The sequence below is a fragment of the Lepus europaeus genome, chromosome 5 (assembly GCF_033115175.1).
Source record: "Lepus europaeus isolate LE1 chromosome 5, mLepTim1.pri, whole genome shotgun sequence".
In the NCBI taxonomy this organism is placed as follows: domain Eukaryota; kingdom Metazoa; phylum Chordata; class Mammalia; order Lagomorpha; family Leporidae; genus Lepus; species Lepus europaeus.
In genome coordinates this window covers 76,146,169-76,166,130 of record NC_084831.1, presented here as the reverse complement: position 1 = coordinate 76,166,130, position 19,962 = coordinate 76,146,169, and the positions used below count along the sequence as shown (strand labels likewise).

At 39.5% G+C, this 19,962-nt stretch overlaps 1 pseudogene; it reads left to right on the top strand.

The window, feature by feature from the left end:
- Window positions 1-1,877: 1,877 nt before the first annotated feature.
- Window positions 1,878-6,307, top strand: LOC133759123 (protein Red-like; annotated as a pseudogene).
- Window positions 6,308-19,962: the final 13,655 nt, after the last annotated feature.

The following is a 19,962-nucleotide window of genomic DNA, read 5'->3' as shown; positions in this document are numbered from 1 at the left end:
ATATCTTATAGACACAGATCTTCATTTCTAGTATATTCTGATCATTTCTCTCCACAAAAGGACTACTTCTTTGATATACCTCTTCTTTTTCTGTTGATTTCTTTTTCATTTTGCCTTCCTCTCAGAAATGTTAAACACTCTACCCTCCCTTCTACATGGGAACTGGTGGAAAGGAGAAGGAAAGAATGGACAATGTGAGGAGATTGTGCCTGCATGAAGGATATCTCTAGACAAAATAAAGGAGGCAATTCCACCACATTGAAACTTCATCATTCTCCCCTCAAGTCATCCATGGCATACCCAAACTGAACTTTCATCATTCCTTTGAAGGCCTCACTCTCACCTCCTTTGGAGCCGATAATAACTTGATATCTGCTGCTTATTTTTTTTTTTATTTTTTATTTTTGACAGGCAGAGTGGACAGCAGAGAGAGAGAGAGAGAGAGAAAGGTCTTCCTTTTTTTTGCCGTTGGTTCACCCTCCAATGGCCGCTGCGGTTGGCATGCTGCGGCCGGCGCACCGCTATGATCCGATGGCAGGAGCCAGGTGCTTCTCCTGGTCTCCCATGGGGTGCAGGGCCCAAGCACTTGGGCCATCCTCCACTGCACTCCCTGGCCACAGCAGAGAGCTGGCCTGGAAGAGGGGCAACCGGGATAGGATGGGTGCCCCGACCGGGACTAGAACCCGGTGTGCTGGCGCCGCAAGGCGGAGGTTTAGCCTGTTGAGCCGCGGCGCTGGCCAATCTGCTGCTTATTAACTTGAGTGCTTCAAATAGAAAATGCCTGACAAGAAAGAGTGTCTAAACAGGACAATTTCAGGCCTCCCGACAGATTCTGGAGTAGTATGGAGCAGACATAACCTGAGTATAGGATATTATAGTTTCATTAAATAACATTTTCTATTGGTTGGCAGTTCTGTGTCTTGTAGAGTTGACTCAACATATATGAAATCCCAGGGCCACAGAATGTTATTAGGATTCATAAGAACCTGAGATGTGGCTAATCAACCACTCTTACATTACATTTGAGAATTTAAGTAGCCTGCCCAAAGTCAAGCAATAGTAATTACAAAACCATAGTGACCCTCGGGTTTTCCCAATAAATAAAAACCTTGAAAACAAGTATGAACTTTAAGCCGTGTCACAGATCATGGGCTCTTGATTCAGACTGACTCAGTTTAAATGTTGGTTTCAGCATTATTAAGGCTCTCTGACATTCGACAAATCATTTCTCCTATGCCTGTTTCCTCATCTGCAAAATTGAATTAATAAAACTATCTACTCAACTGGGGCAATGAAATGGCTATGAGGACTTAATAAAGCAATCAACATAAAGCAGCTTAAGACCTTGGCCCATGATAAGTGTACAACAAATTTTATGCCGTTATTAAGGGAGTGGCAAAAAAAGTCAGTAGAATTGGGCAGTACATAAATAGTGCTTTTTTCTTAATCTCCTTTTATCTTTCTTTTAAATCTTCTCCATTCTCTTTTTATCTCCATTTTCATTACTCTTTTCCAAGAATGTAAACTTCATTAAGGCCTAGATGTGGTTTTGTTAGCTTCAATTTCTGAGACAATGCCAGACACACAATAGGGACTTGATTAATATTATGGAACAAATCCATGCCAGACCTAAACTCTGAACTACTATCTCCAATCATACTTCTGTAGCTTTTGGAATTTTTCAGAAATGCTGTGTGTAGATTACTATGTTTCTATTTAAAATTTTTTTTACACAAATTATTCCTAAAAATTTTTGGAATTCTCTTTCCTCAGTGACCCCTGTGGCTGTAGCTAACTCATCTTTCAGGATATTGACACCCAAACATCTCTGTGCTTACATTATATGGGAAGACATGATGATATTCTTTCATCACAACATGAAGTATGGAACTTTATCATCTGCAGAAGCTAATATTGTTGCTGAATCAAATGAAAATCATTGTAGGTCAAAGGTCAAGGTTGGAGTCTCAAGTTTACTATTAACCATCTGTGTGACCTTGTGCACTTCAATGTCTTTCTGGTACCTCAATTTCTACTTCTATAAAATTGAAAATGTTAGATCATATGATTTATCTCAGAAGTCTCTTCAAGTTCTAAAGATCCTGGACTCTCTGGAAAATATAGTGGCTTTATAGTAACAAGCATTAATAAATGTATGTTTGATATAATAGAACTCTATTGTAACAGTATTTTCTCTGAAATCTACAGGACATCATAATGTTCATCTAATAATTTTTGAGCATCCTCCTTGTAGTATCCTAATGGACTGTGCTTCCAATTCTCTCCCACCCTAGAGTTCTAGCAAAGCTAACTCAGAGTCCTAGGAAAAGGTCACATGCTACCAAGACTTCAGAAGAAACATGGCAAAGATAGGATTTCTGACATGACTTTACATGCGAGAGTACTATAGTCTTGAGACTCCTATCCACTGGAGATATGAACATTAAGGGTACAAGGTTGCCAACTGAAAATGTTATTCATGAAGTAAGGAACCTGGCCACTTCCTTCATTCTTATTCATTAAATTTCTCAATTTCACCTCGGCCCAAATAAACTCTTAGTGTGATCTAGGGAAAATTCGCTTCGCAGTGTCTCTGTAATTCATCTGTAATTGTAAAAACAATGATACCAATAATGATACCTATTTTATTTATCAGTTGTGAGTTCAAAAGAAAATAGAACTGCCAACTTACTATATAAAACATATTCTATAAAATTGTAAGTATTTTCATGAGTTGAGTATTCCATTGTTTTCTCAGTTTTTCTTTTTTGTAAATCTTTTTGTTTCATTCAAATCTCAGGATCTTTAAAAAACATGAGTCACATTTTAATGTAGTAAACCATACACTGAAAGAAGTAGTAGACTATCTTGCATCAAAACCTACCTTAACAAATACATCACAATGTTAATGACTCAGATGATGAGCTTTATTTATTAATTTATTTTATTTTTTAAAAGTTAATAGACATATAAAAATTGTACAAATTTATGTAGTCTTATGTGTGTACATTATGCAATACCCCATCAAGGTAAATATTTTTATCTCTTCAAACATTTAACACATTTTTATGGTGAAACTTCCAAAATCATATTTTTAAATCTCCTTAAGATAACATTATAATATATTTTCTATAGTCACCCTACTTTGCAATAGAACCCCAGAAATTCATACTCTTATCTAGCTAAAACCTAGTATCCATTAATTAAACTTTTCTCACCTCATTCTTTTCTCTACCTTTCTCAGCCTTTGGTAACCACTGTTATGTGCATTTTCAAATTTTATTTTACTGATTTTATTTATTTATTTGAGAAGTAGATTTATAGACAGATAGAAGGAGAGACTGAGAAAGGTCTTCCATCTGCTCATTCACTCCCCAAATGGCCACAATGGTAAGAGCTGAGCTGATCCAAAATCAGGAGCCAGGAGCTTCTTCTGGGTCTCTCATGTGGGTGCACAGGCCCAAGGATTTGGGCCATCTTCCACTGCTTTCCCAGGTCACAGCAGAGAGCTGGATCAGAGAGATGCAGCAGGGACATGAACCAGCGCCCATATGGGATGCTGGTGCAGCATTCTGAGGCTTAGCCTACAACACCATGGTGCCGGCCCCACCATTATGCTTTTAAATTCTATGAGCTCAAACTTTAGACTGCACATATGAGTGAAATCATGTGACACTTGTCTTTCTATGCTTGGCTTATTCCACTTAAAATAGAGACTTCCAGTTCCATCCATGTTGCTGAAAATGACAGGATTTCATTATTTGTTATGACTGAGTAGTATGCCATTGTGTATATGTACCACATTTTATTTATCTGTGTGTCAGTGGATGGACACTTAGGTTGTTTCCATTTCTTGACTGTTGTGAGTAGTGCTGCAATAAAGATGGCAGTGTAGATGTCTATTCAACAGCTTGCTATCATTTCCCTTGGATGTATACCCAGTAATGGGATTGCAGGATCATAAAACTGCTCTACTTTTAGTTTTTGAGGGAACTCCATATTGTTTTCCACAATGACTGCACTGATTTATGCTTCTACCACCAGAGTGCAAGGGTTCCTGTTCAGCAAATCTGGGCCAAAACCTGTTCCTTTTTTATAGTGGTTAATCTAACTGGAGTAAGGTGATATATCGCCACCATTCTAATTTGTATTTTCTTGATTATTAATGATACTGAGCATGTATTCAAGTACTTTTACAATGTCAAATACATTATTACTTGTTTATTTATGTAACTGAGAGAGGGAGAGCTAGATGTTTTATATACTGGTCCCCAAATACCCGTAACAGCTGGGGTCTGAAGCTTGACCTAGAAGCTCAATTCAGGGCTCCCATATGGGCTTCAGGAATCCCACTGCTTGAGCCATCACTGGTACTTTCCAGATTCCACATTAACAGGGAGCTGGAATCAGGAGTCTGAACCAAGTATTGAACCCAGGTACTCTGAAGTAAAAGGAAAGTGTCCCAACTGGCAGCCTAACCACTAAACTACCCAAATAATTATGATTAAAATTCAGTGTGAATTTGGGAGTAAACATTCAAACCATAGAAGGTCCCTAAGTCTCAAGAGAAAAATGAAATGATGTTATATGACCTACAATATCATGTATGTAAGTCTGCATTTAAAAAGCAAAGCAATTGTTGGAAATTTGGCTTTTGCTGTGGTTGAAAGTCCCCAGACAAAGTGCCAAAGAAAGTTAGCAAGCCGTTCTCCTATCCTTTGGCCCCAGATGGCCATGGTGCAGATGATCCTCACTCTCTTCATCAATCAAAGCTTACCAATGAAGACTTCAGGAAACTTCTCACGACCCCAAGGGCTGCACCGACCTCTGTGCCACTCTCTAAGTCACTTCACCATGAGCTCCAAGTGAGGATCAATGAGGACAATGGGGATGAAGACCCAGCTGCACAAAGGAGATAAAAGAAAAGCTATTAGGCCAACCTACATCAACAAAAAATTGAGAGAGAAAGAGAGCTAGCAGAGAAGTACCGGGATCGTGCCAAGGAACAGAGGGATGCTGTAAACAAAAATTATGAGGAAACCCAGCTGATAAACACCACAGCTAACTCCAGGGCCGCAGGCCCCTCTGCTGAGGCGGGTAAATCAGCTGCAGAGCAAGACAATTGGTCCAGGAGTCAGAATTCTTGGGTGGTGACATGGAACACACTCATTTGGTGAAAGGCTTGGATGTTGCTCTGCTTCAAAATGTACCATCTGGGATTGCAAGCAAAGAGAAAGAGGAACTGATAGAAAAGCCCCAGGCAGAAACCAAGAAAGATGAGGATCCTGAAAACAAAATTGAATTTAAAACACGTCTGAGTTCCAACATTTACCATATGCTTCTCAAAAGCAAAGCATATGAGCGGAATGAACTCTTCTTGCCAGGCCACATGGCCTATGTGGTAGACTTGGGTGATGAATATGCTGACACAGATATCCCTACTATTATTCACAGCAAGGCTGATTGCCTCACCACGGAGGCCCAGACCATGTTGACCACAAATGCCATTGTCATCAGCAAGCTCACCCAAATCCTTTCATACCTGAGGCAGGGTATCCACAATGAGAAGCTCAAATAGAAGGATAAAGGGAAGCCAGAAGAGAAGAAACACTTTCGGAAGACATTGGTGAGTATGTCCCTTCTACCACCAAGACGCCTCAGGACAAGGAACAGGAGAGAGTGTGATTGGGAGAGAGACAGAGACAGTGACTGAGAGCGGATCGACAACAAGATCGGGAGCAGACCGAGAGAGGAAGAAGGAAATGAGGCACAGCTACTCTGAGAAGCCAAAAGTGGACTATGCGCCCATGGACGTCGACAAAGTACCTGGCTCTACCAAGGCGTTGATCAAGTCCGTCAATGAAAAGTTTGCTGGGTCTGCTGGTTGGGAAGGCACTGAATCATTAAAGAAGCCCCAGACAAAAAGCAGCTGGGAAGCTGGGAAATTGTTCCAACATGTCAAACAGTTGCGCAGAGTATACCCAGCCACAATGGATGACATGGCTGTGAATAGTGATGAAGAGGTGGACTATAGCATAATGTACCAGGGTAACAAAAAGGGCCCCTTAAGCCACTGGGCTTCGATACCCAGGAGGAATACAGCAAGCATATGAAAAACAAGGAGGCTCTGCTCAAGGCTGCATTCCAGGACTGCATCAAGCTGCCGGAAGGGCAGCAAACCAGGCGCTTCAAGGAAACCAATGACAAGGCAGAGCTTCATCACCAGCGGAAGAAGATGAGTGAGATCATTGAGAAGAGAAAGAAAATGGAAGCTGATGGGGCTGAAGTCAAAAGGATGAAATACTAATCTCCAGCTCCAATTGGGGGATTCCCATGAGCTGCCCATTGCTTTCTTTCTACAATTCTCAGAAAGGCTGCAAGGTGTTTTTGTGAATGTATATAACATTTTGTTGTCTAATCATTGGTTCCATTAAGTAAAGCTAATGAGCAAATGGCAGAAGCGTTAGTACAACTCGTGGGAGGAGAATGAATGTGCACCATGGAAATTTTGTCACATAATAGTAATCTTTTTGATCTACAGTACATTATAATGAGTCCATCCATCAAATCAGTTTGGCCCCTGATTCTCTTGTCAGCAATGTAAATTCTACTGTAAATTAATTTAACACTCATTTTATAAATTTCAATCTTTGTACTCTTCAGAGTACTGAACTTGACTTTATGTAAAAGAACTGCTCCTTCCAGTACCAATAATATCTCTAATCAGTCTGTTAATATAGGCTCCTCAGACTTTCAGTTTCAGCCAATTACTTATAGGAAAGTTGGTGCACTGCCTCACTTAAGACTGAATAATAGTGCCGGGGCAGATAATTTAAATCTAAAGCTTCTTAAGCCAGCTGCTTCATTAAGAGGTAAGCCAGTAACTAATATTTTTAATTTAACACTCTTTTCTGGAGATCCTCCATCAACTGGGATATGTGCCAGAATAATACCCTCATCGAGGAAGAAGTAAAACAGGCTTGAAACATTGTGGTGAAGAAAGAAAAGAAATTGATCTGGGGTTATTTTTCACAATCCAAATGATTCACTTGGTAGTCACCCAATATTAAACCTAAATTCCAATGCTTTCAGAAAGGAGAGATTAAGAGGTTATAAAAGGGAGTATGAGGACTGTGGAAATTTAAGTCAGCATCAAAAAGAGGGAGGGAATGGCCAAGAATACAGCATGCACAGAAGGTAAGAAGGATAAAGAGAACTCAGAAGATATTTCTATATGTGAGTTTATTATGTGTTTCTTAGATCACTCACATATTACAAGAATATTGAGGTCACATTGTTATGTTATGAGCCCAGCATAGAGCAGACACCGCAGATGATCCAGATGGAGATAAAACTAGAAAAGAGGAAACAATTAATAAAAGATGGGATGCATTAATATGCTAAGATAAATGCATGCAAACAGAATAAGTACAAACAGAGTTCAGAGAAAGGAGAGCATAGTGTGGGTAGGTCTTTAAAATTTTTGCTTAAAGACTGACCAAAGGCTTTTCACCATGTTTAGTTGGTTGAATAAAATACTATTCTGCTATGTTGGAAGAATTAGCATTTATAAAATGAAACAGCTGGATCACTTTGTAAAAAGCACTCAAAAGAGCAATCTGATACCAAACAAATCCATTTTCATATATAAGCAGACGTCTTCCAAGTCAGAAATTCTGTATTTATTTTTACTCCTTGAATTCCTATTTCTATTGCCATAAAAAATTGATATCTTATATTCCCTATTATAAAAATATGTACGTAAATTGGAAATTTTAATTTATTGATTTTGCTTTGAATCTATTAATTTTATGCAGTTTATCAAATACTATTTTGATAATTGTTTTTTTTTTTATTTTGACAGAGAGAGAGAGAGACAGAGAGAAAGGTCTCCCTTCCGTTGGTTCACTCCCCAAATGGCCACTATGACCGGTGCTAAGCCGATCTGAAGCCAGGAGCCAGGTGCCTCCTCCTGGTCACCCATGCGGGTGCAGGAGCCCAAGCACTTGGGCCATCCTCCACTTCCTTCCCGGGCCACAGCAGAGAGCTGGACTGGAAGAAGAGCAACCGGGACTAGAACACAGTGGCCATATGGGATGCCTGCACCGCAGGCAGAGGATTAACCAAGTGAGCCATGGCGTCGGCCCAATAATTGTTTATTAGATGTAAAAGGTAAGCTATTAGAAATAACTTCCTGGGCCAGTACTATGGCAGAGAGAGCAAAGCCACCGTTTGCAGCACCAGCATCACATATGGGTGCCAATTGGAGTTCCAGTTGCTCCACTTCCTTCCAATCCAGCTCCCTGTTAATGTGTCTTGAAAAGCAGCAGAAGATGGCCCAAGTTCTTGGGCCTTTACACCATGTGGGAGACCCGGAAGAAGATCCTGGCTCTGCCTTTAGCCTGGCCCAGTCTCATAGATTGTGGCCACATGGAAAGGGAAACAGTGGATGGAAGCTCTCTCTTTCTCTCTGTCTCTTCCTCTCTCTCTCTCTCTGTAACTATGCCTTTCAAATAAATAAATATTAAAAAAAAAACTTCTTAATTAAATGGAGAGGTTTGGCACTTTAACTGGTATATGTACGATAAAGACACATGCGTCCTGGGGCCTGATTATCGGCATCGCGTGTAAGCCCCTGATTGTGATGATGACATCCTGTATTGGCATCCCAGCTTGGGTGCTGGCTCCTCTAGTTCTGATCCAGCTTCTTGCTAATGCACTTGGGAAGATACCAAGAGATGTCCACTCCTGAGGGAGACTCAGATGGAGTTCCCAGCTTTTGTCTAGCCCAGACATGGCTGGTGCAGTCATTTGAGAAATGAACCAGCGGATAGAAAGTCTCTCTCCCTCTCTGTTTTTCCTTCTCTCTCTCATTCTGCCTTTTAAATAAATAAATAAATCATTTTTCAAAAGAAATACAACTTATTGATAACATATTAGTAGAATCATTAATAATTCTCTTCCTATTTTTATTTGTTTGCTCTAAGAATATACATGCTAAGGAAAACTGTTCCTGTAAATAAGTAGAACTGAAGAGGAGCTCTGTCACGGCAACACCACTCAAGTCTTTGGGAATTTTCTGAGGTATAAGTCAAAAATTAGATTGTAGTCTGTTATTATTTGTAATGGTCAATCAGTTGACAACTGTTAGGTCTTACTTCAAATTTGCAGTGAAAATGATTCAATAAATGCTTTGTATCCAGCCCCCCCCCCTTTTTTTTTTTATTTCTTTGTAGTCAGTATTTTGCTTGCTTTATTTCAGGGAAGGGTTTACTATTACCTTATGAAAATATTGTCCATCACCATCCTAGGCTCTAGCCCCTGCCACCATGGCCGGAAGCCAGGTGACCCCATGGCCCAACCACCAGTGTCAGTGCCACCACCATCCTAATGGGATTCGCTGCTCCTACTTTCCCACCTACCCCCCAGCAAAGTTTTTTTTTTTTATTAAACTTTTATTTAATGAATATAAATTTCCAAAGTACAGCTTATGGGTTACAATGGCTTTCCCCCTCCTATAACTTCCTTCCCACCCACAACCCTCCCCTTTCCCGCTCCCTCTCCCCTTCCAATCACATCAAGATTCATTTTCAATTCTCTTTATATACAGAAGATCAGTTTAGTATATTATAGGTAAAGATTTCAACAGTTTTCCCCCATATAGCAACAAATTTTTAAGAGTACCTGTTCCTGAACATGTGTCTCTCTCTTTTTTTCTCTCTGTCTTTCCCTCTTGATCTTTCTCTGTCTCTTGATCTCTCTCTCACTTGCTCTCTCGCTTGATCTCTTACTCTCTCCTTCCTCTTTTCTTCTTCGCCCCTTCCCTCTGGTTCATCGGGTTTCCCTCAGTAAACACTTTCCCTTAAAAAAAAAAATGTTGTCCATTACATTATTATTCTTTCACTTAGAATCATCTTTCTTTGCCTGATAAATATGTAAATGTAAAGTTAGCAAAAAATAAAAATAATTTTATGTCATCACATACTTTAAATTAGATTTCATCCGGCCGGTGCCGAGGCTCAATAGGCTAATCCTCCGCCTTGCGGCATCGGCACACCGGGTCGGGGTGCCGGATTCTGTTCTGGTTGCCTCTCTTCCAGGTCAGCTCTCTGCTGTGGCCCGGGAGTGCAGTGGAGGATGGCCCAAGTGCTTGGGCCCTGCACCCCATGGGAGACCAGGAGAAGCATCTGGCTCCTGCCTTTGGATCAGCACGGTGCACAGGCCACAGCGGCCATTGGAGGGTGAACCAGCAGCAAAGGAAGACCTTTCTCTCTGTCTCTCTCTCTCTCACTGTCCACTCTGCCTGTCAAAAAAATAAAAATAAAAAAAATAAGATTTCATCAAAAGCTTAAGGCCACAGATTTGTTCATCCAACTGTTGGAAAATTGCCACCATATGACCTAATTGGAAATAATTACATTGGTATTCACTTTCAAATCAATCAGTCAACTCAGATTTAATTTCAGCATCAAAATATGACTTCATTTTTCAATCTAAATAAATATATTAATAGCTTTGTCTAAGACAAGAATCTATCTTCTGTATTTTCCAAGTTAATAAATAGATGAGAGGTGGCGCATTAGATAATGACATGGAACTTTGTCATTAGTTTGTTCTTGTATACAACAAGCCTCTTCAAAAATTTTTACAATGTTCTGCTTGTTTAATGTCATTGATCAATTTCTAAAGACTGGTGCATCCTTTAACAAAAGTCAGAATACAAAATATGCAAGTTAGTTAAAAGGAAATTGCCAACATCCCCACTGCTCCTCACTAAAATAAATTTGAAGACGTGTAAACACATTCCAAATTACTCAACTCTAATTCTATATTTTTAATATATTCTTTAAATATAAATTTATAAATTTAATTATAAGTTTATTCTTTAAATAAAAATAAACATAATATTCTACCTCCTATACAAAGAATTTGAAAGATAATCTTGTTAGAGATGCCACCTGCCTTTACCTGGCCAGCTCTCCTCCCAAGCCAGCTAGGTTATGGAAGTCAATAGGGTGCCTTCCCAAGGAGTTTCACACCTCCTTTATTAGGTACCCTATGTGAAGAGGTAGGTATGTCTGGGCCCCATAACTGACAAGACCTTAAAGCCTATCAGATTATTATCAAGCCCCTTCTGTCAATTTCTATTTGCCTCTCAATTGGAGAACTTATTCATGGCTTAGACAGCACCTTTCTTAGGTCCTCTAGTAATGACTCTGTCCTTTGTTCTAGACCCTGTCTAGCCCACTTGGGGCCTCATTCCTTAGTAATCATAACCTTTAATCTTATAGCAATGGCTCTACTCCTGACCTGTATGTATTGATGGTCTTCTCCCACATTTAGTGTTGTATGATTGTTCAGAATTTCTCTACAAACCCCTCTACCTGCAAAAAGATGAGTGGCCTTTCTCCTGGTCTTGGTTGGGATCAGCTTTAAACCGCATCCATCAAACAGTCTTCAAAAGGATCCAGAGACCCCCCACACACACCTCATTTCCTCTCTATGAAATCCTCTCATTACTTGGTTAATGCCACTCTAAGGATCACTGGTTGTTATTCTCACCCTGTCTTTTATACTACCATGTCTGCTTAAGTGTTTACAGGAGTTGATAATGGAATGAACCAAGGCCTTCAGCAACCAGGCAGTCCACCAAATGCTGCTACAGGGATATACTCGGCTCCCCACCCAGGAGACAGTGGCTAGTGACAATGCCCCATGCCAGCAAAGAGTACCTCATCTCCCCATGTCAGCAGGAAGTAGTTCTAAAGACAGATCATCGTCCCTTTACCCCTCCTGGACTTTTTGGGCTAATGTAATCCCATACAGCTCCTGCTTTATAAGAAACAAAAGAGGGGAATGTTAGTAAAATGGCATAGTCTTATCAATGGTGTGATCTACATCCCAACACCATCCTTGGCTCTAGCCCCCACCACTATTGCTGGAAGCCAGGTGGCCACATGGCCCAACCACCGGTGTCAGCTCCACCCCCATCCTAATGGGATTCGCTGCTCCTACTTCCCTGCCCGCACTCTGGCAAAGTTTTAAAAGGACCTGTCCCTGAACACGTGTTTCTTTCTCTCCATCTCCTGATCTCTCTCCCTCTATCTGTCTTTCTCTCTTGATATCTTTCTGTCTCTTGATCTCTCTCTGTCTCTGTCTCCTCTCTTTATTGCCCTCTCTTATACTCTTCTTCTCTCTCTCTTTTCCCTCTTCTCCCCTTCCCTCTGATCTGCTGTGTTTCCCCAATAAATCATTTCCCTTAAATAAATAAATACATAAATACATAAAAAAGATAGTCTTTGATTCTTGATTATACATGTCCATAAAGGGAAGAAACAATGGAAGTGTGCCAAAATGATAGGTTAAACATGTCACCTTTGGAATATATCATAAAATCACTAAATGACAATAATAATACCATACATTTAGAGAATGCTCATAATCTTTAAAGTACTTTGCGATTAGTATCAATCCACGTTAAGCCAAGAAATGGAAATGCTACTACTGGTCTTTCAGAAGGGAGGTATTTAGTACAGTGAATTGGGTAACTAATGGGAGAACTGAGAAACCATTTAAAGATGAGAAAGCAACTAGGAAATGGCCCCAAGCTAGGAGTTGTTATCTCTAGGGTTCTCAAGGCAACAGGAGGAGGTGATAATGCCAGAGCCCAAAAGGGAGACCATCTGGCAAGAAATCAAACCCAGTGGGAACTGTCCTGCCAGAGACCAACTAGGAAATGGCTACCTGCTATCAGTTGGAAACCATGAAGGAGTTACAGCCAGATATGCTGCTTAAAAAAGAAAGAAAGGAAGATATTTTTTCTGGTCCTTCCTTAACCCATGTTTTTGAATTTTCTAAAACTGCTGCCATTAGTTAAAATGATGCAGAAGTCAGAAAAGAATAAATCATAGAATTTGCAGTTCCCTGCAATAAGACGGAGGCATATAAGAAATGGAGAATGAATCTTAAAGAAACAGGTAATTTACAAACCCAAAGTCCATTATTTCATTTTATTCTCATCACAATTTTGTAAGATCATCAACATACTGCAAGGATTCTTTTGATTATGATTTTTGAAAAAACAAGTAACACCTCTGAAATTTAGAAAGTTTAAGTTGCCAAAAGACTTAAATCTGATCTTCAACTTAGGTCTTTTATTCCAGTAATCTTTCAATAAAAACACAGAACTTCACATCCCACAGTGTGTTCAGATTTAGACTTATGGGGGGGAATGTGCCTTGCTTACATGTGAATTTAACATAGTGGGGGAAGTTGACTGAACAAAGCAAGCCCCTCTACTGAATTTGTCACTTAAATGTAGTAATATTATTCATACTGCTTACAAATCAATAACCTAACTATACAGGTAGAATTAGTAATAGAATGTGTGGTAAGCATATAGAGTATTAAAGTACCTCTGGCCAGAACAACTGTCTGTTTTCTTAGCAATGAAGTAAAAGCCAGATTCATTAATGATTTAATCCTGCCCCAGCATTTTCACTCCACTATACCCACAAAAGCATATTCTTACAGGTGTTCTCTTAAATAGTGTCAAGGTGGTATACTGTGGAGATAGATTGGGTCCAATTTCTCTTATTGCATCTGCTGTAGTTCTTCTCTTTGTAGGATAATATAATTGTCTCGGAGAGATGAAATAATAAGTACAAGAATTATTAATAGGAATCCATTTGCACCTGAATTTGAGTTTGTGTATGTGCGTGTGTGTGCATGTACTTACTTGCATGTGTTGTAACTATTTTAACTGTGATCTACAATAGGTATTGCATTATTAGGGCACATTATAAAGATTTCATATTGGGTAATTCTTCTGCTTTTAGCACATATTTTATTCTGACTCAACATAGAAATTATGAATTCCTCTAGAGAGAAGAAGAAAAAAGAAAATGGCAGACACCATGCAGCCATTCCCTCCAACTACTGGCTCACCATGCTACAGACTCTAGCCAAGTCTATACTACATAAAACGATTCTTGGCTCTGGACACTCAAGAGTTGTTTAAGGCAGGTATCCATATGATTCAATACCTTGCCAAGTAGAGCCTTACGAAACCAGGAGAAACAGGGAGCAACATCCCTGATGTTCAGAATCATTGTCTGAAACATATTGAGTGCTCTCTGCTGCTGACACTCAGGGGCTGACACTGCGGGAATGGTGAGTTTGAAGAGGGAGTCAAGCAAACATTGTCACAATTAATTACAATCCTTTTTGAAGGGCTTTGGGAACAGAACTCATTGTTGAAAGATTCTGAGCCCCCATATGAGAAAATCTTAACATTCTGCTAGTTGTATGTGGAGGACTGCAGAGTTTCTGCAGTCTGAGAACAGAACTTTTAGCATCCTCTACGAATTTGAAACCTGTGAATCACACGGAAAGCTATGAGACATGCCAACCAATTTCTTGCAAAGTCATCCAGGAATGATTGGTAGTGTCATTGTCAATGATAATAGCATCTATCCGAAGAACAGAAGGAAGCAAAATTATGAAACTTTTGTTTTCCTTTTTAATTAGTGATATTACTTGAGGCTACATAATTTTTTATTTGCTATGAATGATATGTTTTGTGGGCTATTATAAGTTTGAAACCAGATTTCATTAAATGAGAAGAGTGACTGCTCTCAGTTAAATGTATTCTGCCTAGATTAAACCAAGGTCTTTTCGGCATTGGTTTTCTGCAGCTGATAGCAAATTGCCTTGGATTCTAAAGGCACAGAATAGCTTGAATTTATGATTTCAAAGCTTCTAGGAATCAGGGTACAGGTGTGAGTTTGCTGGGTCCTCTACTGGGGAGGGGGGAGGGTCTCATAATTTGCATTGAAACTGTCAACCAGAGTGGGAACTGAAGCTTGGCTTCTCTTTCAAACTCCCAGATTATTGGTAGAATTCATTACCTTCTGGTTGGGTGACTGCCTAGCTGTACACTATGGACCACTGTCAGTTCTTAGAGGCTACCCTGTGGTTCTTGCTACATGGTCACCTCTTTCCACAGCATAGCTCTATGATTCTTTAGGAATAGCAAGAGAGAATATTTATGTTATTTTAAAGGACTCATCTGACTAGTCAAGCCCATTCAAGATCATCTTATTTTGATTTACTCAAAATTAACTATTAAATAACCCAACTGAGAACTGCACGTCATCATATTCACTAGTCCTGCCTACATTTAAGGTGAGGAAGTTTTAGAGTGCTTGTATATCAAGAGGCAGCTATTTAGGCATGTAGCTCAGAACTCTACCTACACAATTTTCATGAAATCATCTTGTACATTGTATATCGGAGTATTTACAAGAATAACAATAGATATCTCAGAATGATATGGGACCAGGCATCTTAATCTTTATTCCAAGTTCTTGTCCCCCAGAGAGACAATTCAAAGTAAAGGCATAATATGATGTACAAGTGATGGCAGGATTTATTTAAAAGAGAGAGATAGAGAGCCAGAATAGTGAGAACACCCCACTGGGAGAGACAACCATCATGAGTGAGCTGAAGAGTTGCCTGTGAAGAGACAGAGAGAGAGAAAGAGAGAAGCCCAAGAATGATCCCCAAGCATGGTCAAAATCAAAAGAGGGTCCCTCCCTCATCATTAGTTTCTTTTATGAGATAGGGGATGATGCCTTAATTGACTAAAAAAAATTGAGGTAGGGTCTTAACTTTAACGAAGCTTTCTGGGATATTTATGATTCCTTCACATGGAGTTTGATTTCCATGTGGCCATCATAGCATCTCCTCCTTCCTGGTTCTGGATGAGACATAGATACATACTTGGTAGGTAGGTGTATTCAAATTGACAGGTAGAGAGATAAAGTTACAATTCAGGGCTTCCAAATGTTTCAGCTTATCCATTCCTATCTATCTCTCTGCCTAGTTTCCTCATATCAAGAAGACCAGATACTTCAAATAATTTTTTTGCTAATGTATCATAGTTACTTATGAATTATGACTTTACATATAAAAGGTTGAATTCATTACAGAAATCATAATGACATCTGAATATATTAATATGGAAAGATAATTGATCAACACATAGGGCATTTTTTGAATTAAACAAAACATATGTAAGGTTGAATACAAAGTAATAGTGATACATTGAATTTTTTTCATAATCTGTGTTACTCATCAGCAGATGAAATAAAGCAGAGAAATAAAGAGAGAGCAGAATCTTCTATCTGCTGGCTCATACTCCAAGTGCCTGTAATAGTCAAGACTGGGCCAGGCAGAAGCCAAGAGCCTGGAACTCAATCCATGTCTCTCACATGGATTTCAAAGACCCAAGTACTTGAGTCATCAAGTACTGCTGCTTCCTGGCTGTGCATTAGCAAGGAGCTAGAATGAGAAAGAGAGCCAGGATACGAATCCAGGCTCTTTTATGTTAGGTATAGGCACCCCAGCAGTGTCTTTTCATTTTAAGATCGATTGTTTCAAAAAGCAGAGAGACACAGGGAGAGAGAGAGGAGGAGATCTTCCTTCTACTTGTTTACTCCCCAAAAGGCCGCAAAAACCAGGTGTGGGTTAGGCCAAAATTAGGAGACCAGAACTCCTTCCTGGTCTCCACATAGATGGCAGGGGCTTAAGTACTTAGAGCATCTTCTGCTGTCTTCCGAAGCAAAACAGCATTAAGCTTGATTAGAAGCCTTGCAGTGAGGACTTGAACCAGCACTCCAGTATGGGATACTGGTGTCTGAATCAGAAGCTTCACCTGCTGCACCTTAACACTGGCACCCAAAGCAATGTCTTGACCTCTGCACCAAAACCTTCCTCTCATTATCATTTTGAACATACACAGTCTTAAACACAAGGATCAACTCTACTGCTGTGAATGTACAAGTGATGTTTGATTGTTAAGTGTGTCTAGGGCAAATGGCAAATACACACATAGCTTTAAGTACAATGAGTAAGAACAAAATTGTAAGTTTAACTTAGAGGGCTAAATCCTTAATCAAAGTGGGTATATATTACATTAACACAGGCTCTGATTTGGTCTGAATCTGTAAGCTTTTGTTCTCTCATTTGCAAATGCTTGCAACTGGAAAAAGAGCTAAAATGCTAATTTACCATGATCTCAAATAACTGTTTTGCATTTCAGTGTCTTTTATTGGATAGTGCGTCCTACTCAAATAGCACTTATCAGAATGAACACTATTTTTAACTAATAAGCCTTATGGAATAAATTACAATGTTGCACTTTGTACAACTTAGAGACTCTGTCAATCTAGTCCATTGTGGTGGATTCTAAAACAGAAATCTATGAAATACAAGATTTATTTTTTCATAACGTCTCAGGAAAAGTAAAAGACATGATTGCTAGCTAAACTGTTCTTAAAAAAGGAAAAAGCAGTCAGTTTGTTGTTTTCAAATAGGCAAGAGAATTAATTAGCATTCTTTAAGTGGGCACGTAGCCGTCTTGGAAGGGAATTCGGATATGTGAGAATAATCCTGAACTGCCAAGTAGTTTCCTTTCATAGTATGGAATGGTGTTTCTGTGCATACTTTATGGAATAATTTAAGCTCTACACTGGCTTAATGTGCAATGCCTACTGATGGAGACTGATGAAAGAAGTTTTGTAGAAAATATACTACTGTGGTGATTGGTAAAATGCTACTACATGGTTCCTCGAAATTAATGCTATTTAAACACTTTTCTCAGTAATTTTACTTCTCAGTTGAAAGGAGGATGAATTTTAGGAGTACGCTTTTTTACTCCTTTAAACCAAGTGCTCCTTACAATACAAAACAGCACTCAGTGATCCATGCAGGCTTCCATTTATAATATTAATAGAAGACATGTTCCATGCTAATCCATCTCATTAATATTAAAGAAAGAACTCCAAGACTGGTGAGCACTTAATCATTTGCAATTAGCACCTAACTGTTAATTCTATGGAGGGCTCTTAGGGAGAAAAGCAGAAGAAGTAGCTCCCGTTTGCTAAATGTTAGTTGATTTAACTTAGAGTATTTAATTCTGGGAAAACTCAGTAATTAGAACAATTCATGCAGCCAGACAAGCTTAATTGATCAGTTAAAAATAAGAGTCCCCAACTGAGAGCAACCAGGAGATATACATTTTGAAAATGTCCATGACGTAGCCATTTTGCTAATTTGTTTTGTTAGGTTCTCCATACTCCTAGGCCAAAGGATTTGGCATCTGTGCAAAGGGGAAATAACCTCCGACCCAAGCTACCTCAACACTGTTCTTCAAATGCAGTTTACAGAATGGGCAGGTTGTCTGGTTCAGCTCCAAGTAGAGCAGCTTGCTTTCTCAATGTCAACTCAACCTGAAAAAAAGAATGCCTGTGAGGTTGCTAGTTTAAGTCTACAGAGAGCCCCAAGACCCCAAAGAACTCTATGCCAATGACTTCGAGCCAAACCAAACTTCACACTGTGTGGTGGGGCCACTCTGCTTTCATTCCTCATTTATTCTGCCATGTAGTGGTCTCTCTCTCTCCTAGCACTGATATCTGCCTTTTCTATAGGGGCAGTTTCTATTATCAATTATTTGCTGAAAACGCCTGGAAAAAATCAAAGGCTTTGGGACCATCTATTACAAAATACTGAAGGAGAACTGACCACAGGGTAGACAAGTTTGAAGAAAAGGAACCCATATCTGTTTGCATCATCTTATTGACCCAATTCTTCTTACAACTGCTTCCAGCACCATTTTTTTTTTAATTGAAGAAAAGCTGAGGTTGGCAGAATCCCCGAAAAAGCAGCAGGACTCCATGAAATGAACAGAAGACAGACCTGTCCATCTCTTCTGTGAATGTCATTTACTCAATTAGTAATGATGGAGTGCCCCAGGACACATCAAACCAAATGTTGACTGTGGCAACCTTTAACACCAGTTCCACTGCCAAGTCTAGCAAATTAACCAGATTTAACTAAGTGCGGTTCTGACAGTTTCTAATTACTGTGATAATCAAGATAGGTTTGCATCTATCTTTGTTTAAGATGTTCAAAAAATTTTATCCTGCAAGCTCACCATCTTCCACAAACACTTTTCTCATTTTGTAATGTGTTGTAATCTGTCAGTTGCTCTTCTTCCTCCCAGATACTTTGCTGTTGTTGTGGCTGTCTTCTTCCTAGTCTTACACTTGTCATGTGCCAGAAGCTTGAATCTGCTCCGACCCACGTTCGACAACAAGGCCATATGCTACCTTTCCCAAATGTTAGCCTCTTTTTTCACAGCAGCTCTCCAGATGTGTACGGGCACTGCAGCTGCATAGCCACTGCAGATGGCATAGAGAAATCTGTGCAGCCTTCTGCTCTACAATATACCCTAATCCTCACCAGCTGTATTGAAGTTCTTTAGCCGTTAAGGATTTGGATGAAAGAATGTAGATAAAGAAACAGAAATTATCACCATCGGATAGCTACAGCCATAATGCTCTTTCTTGCCATAAGTGCCACCAAAGGAAACACTCCAAATGAGCCTTTTGGAAGGACTAAGTACATCCACAGAAAAGTAGTATGTAGCTGTTATCTAAAAATGGATTCCATATACGATAAATCATAGGTACCAGAGTTTGAAGTTCCAGACTCTCCTAGAGGCACCCCATGAGAGCCCACTGATTCCCACTGAAAGATGTGGAGCATCCCTCTGAGATTCCTTATTGAGTGCAATATATCCTGGGTGAAGGAGAGAGTTCACATATTTTTTATTTCATTTTGTCTCTGCTACTTACTTGCAGATTTGTTTGGGCCTATCTGAAGCAGTTTCCTAATCTGTAAGATTAGAATAATGATAGTGTTTACACCATAGGATTCTGGGAGGGTTGCCCACCACCCTGCACTTAGCACTGTGCCTGGCACATTGTAACTCCTCAGTGAATGACAATTACTAAAATTACTATTATTTTAGGGGAAGCATTTAGACAGACATTTTCTGTCATTTTTTTTTCCTTGACATTTAGCAAGCCCAGAAATCTTGCCTCAAATATTCACTGA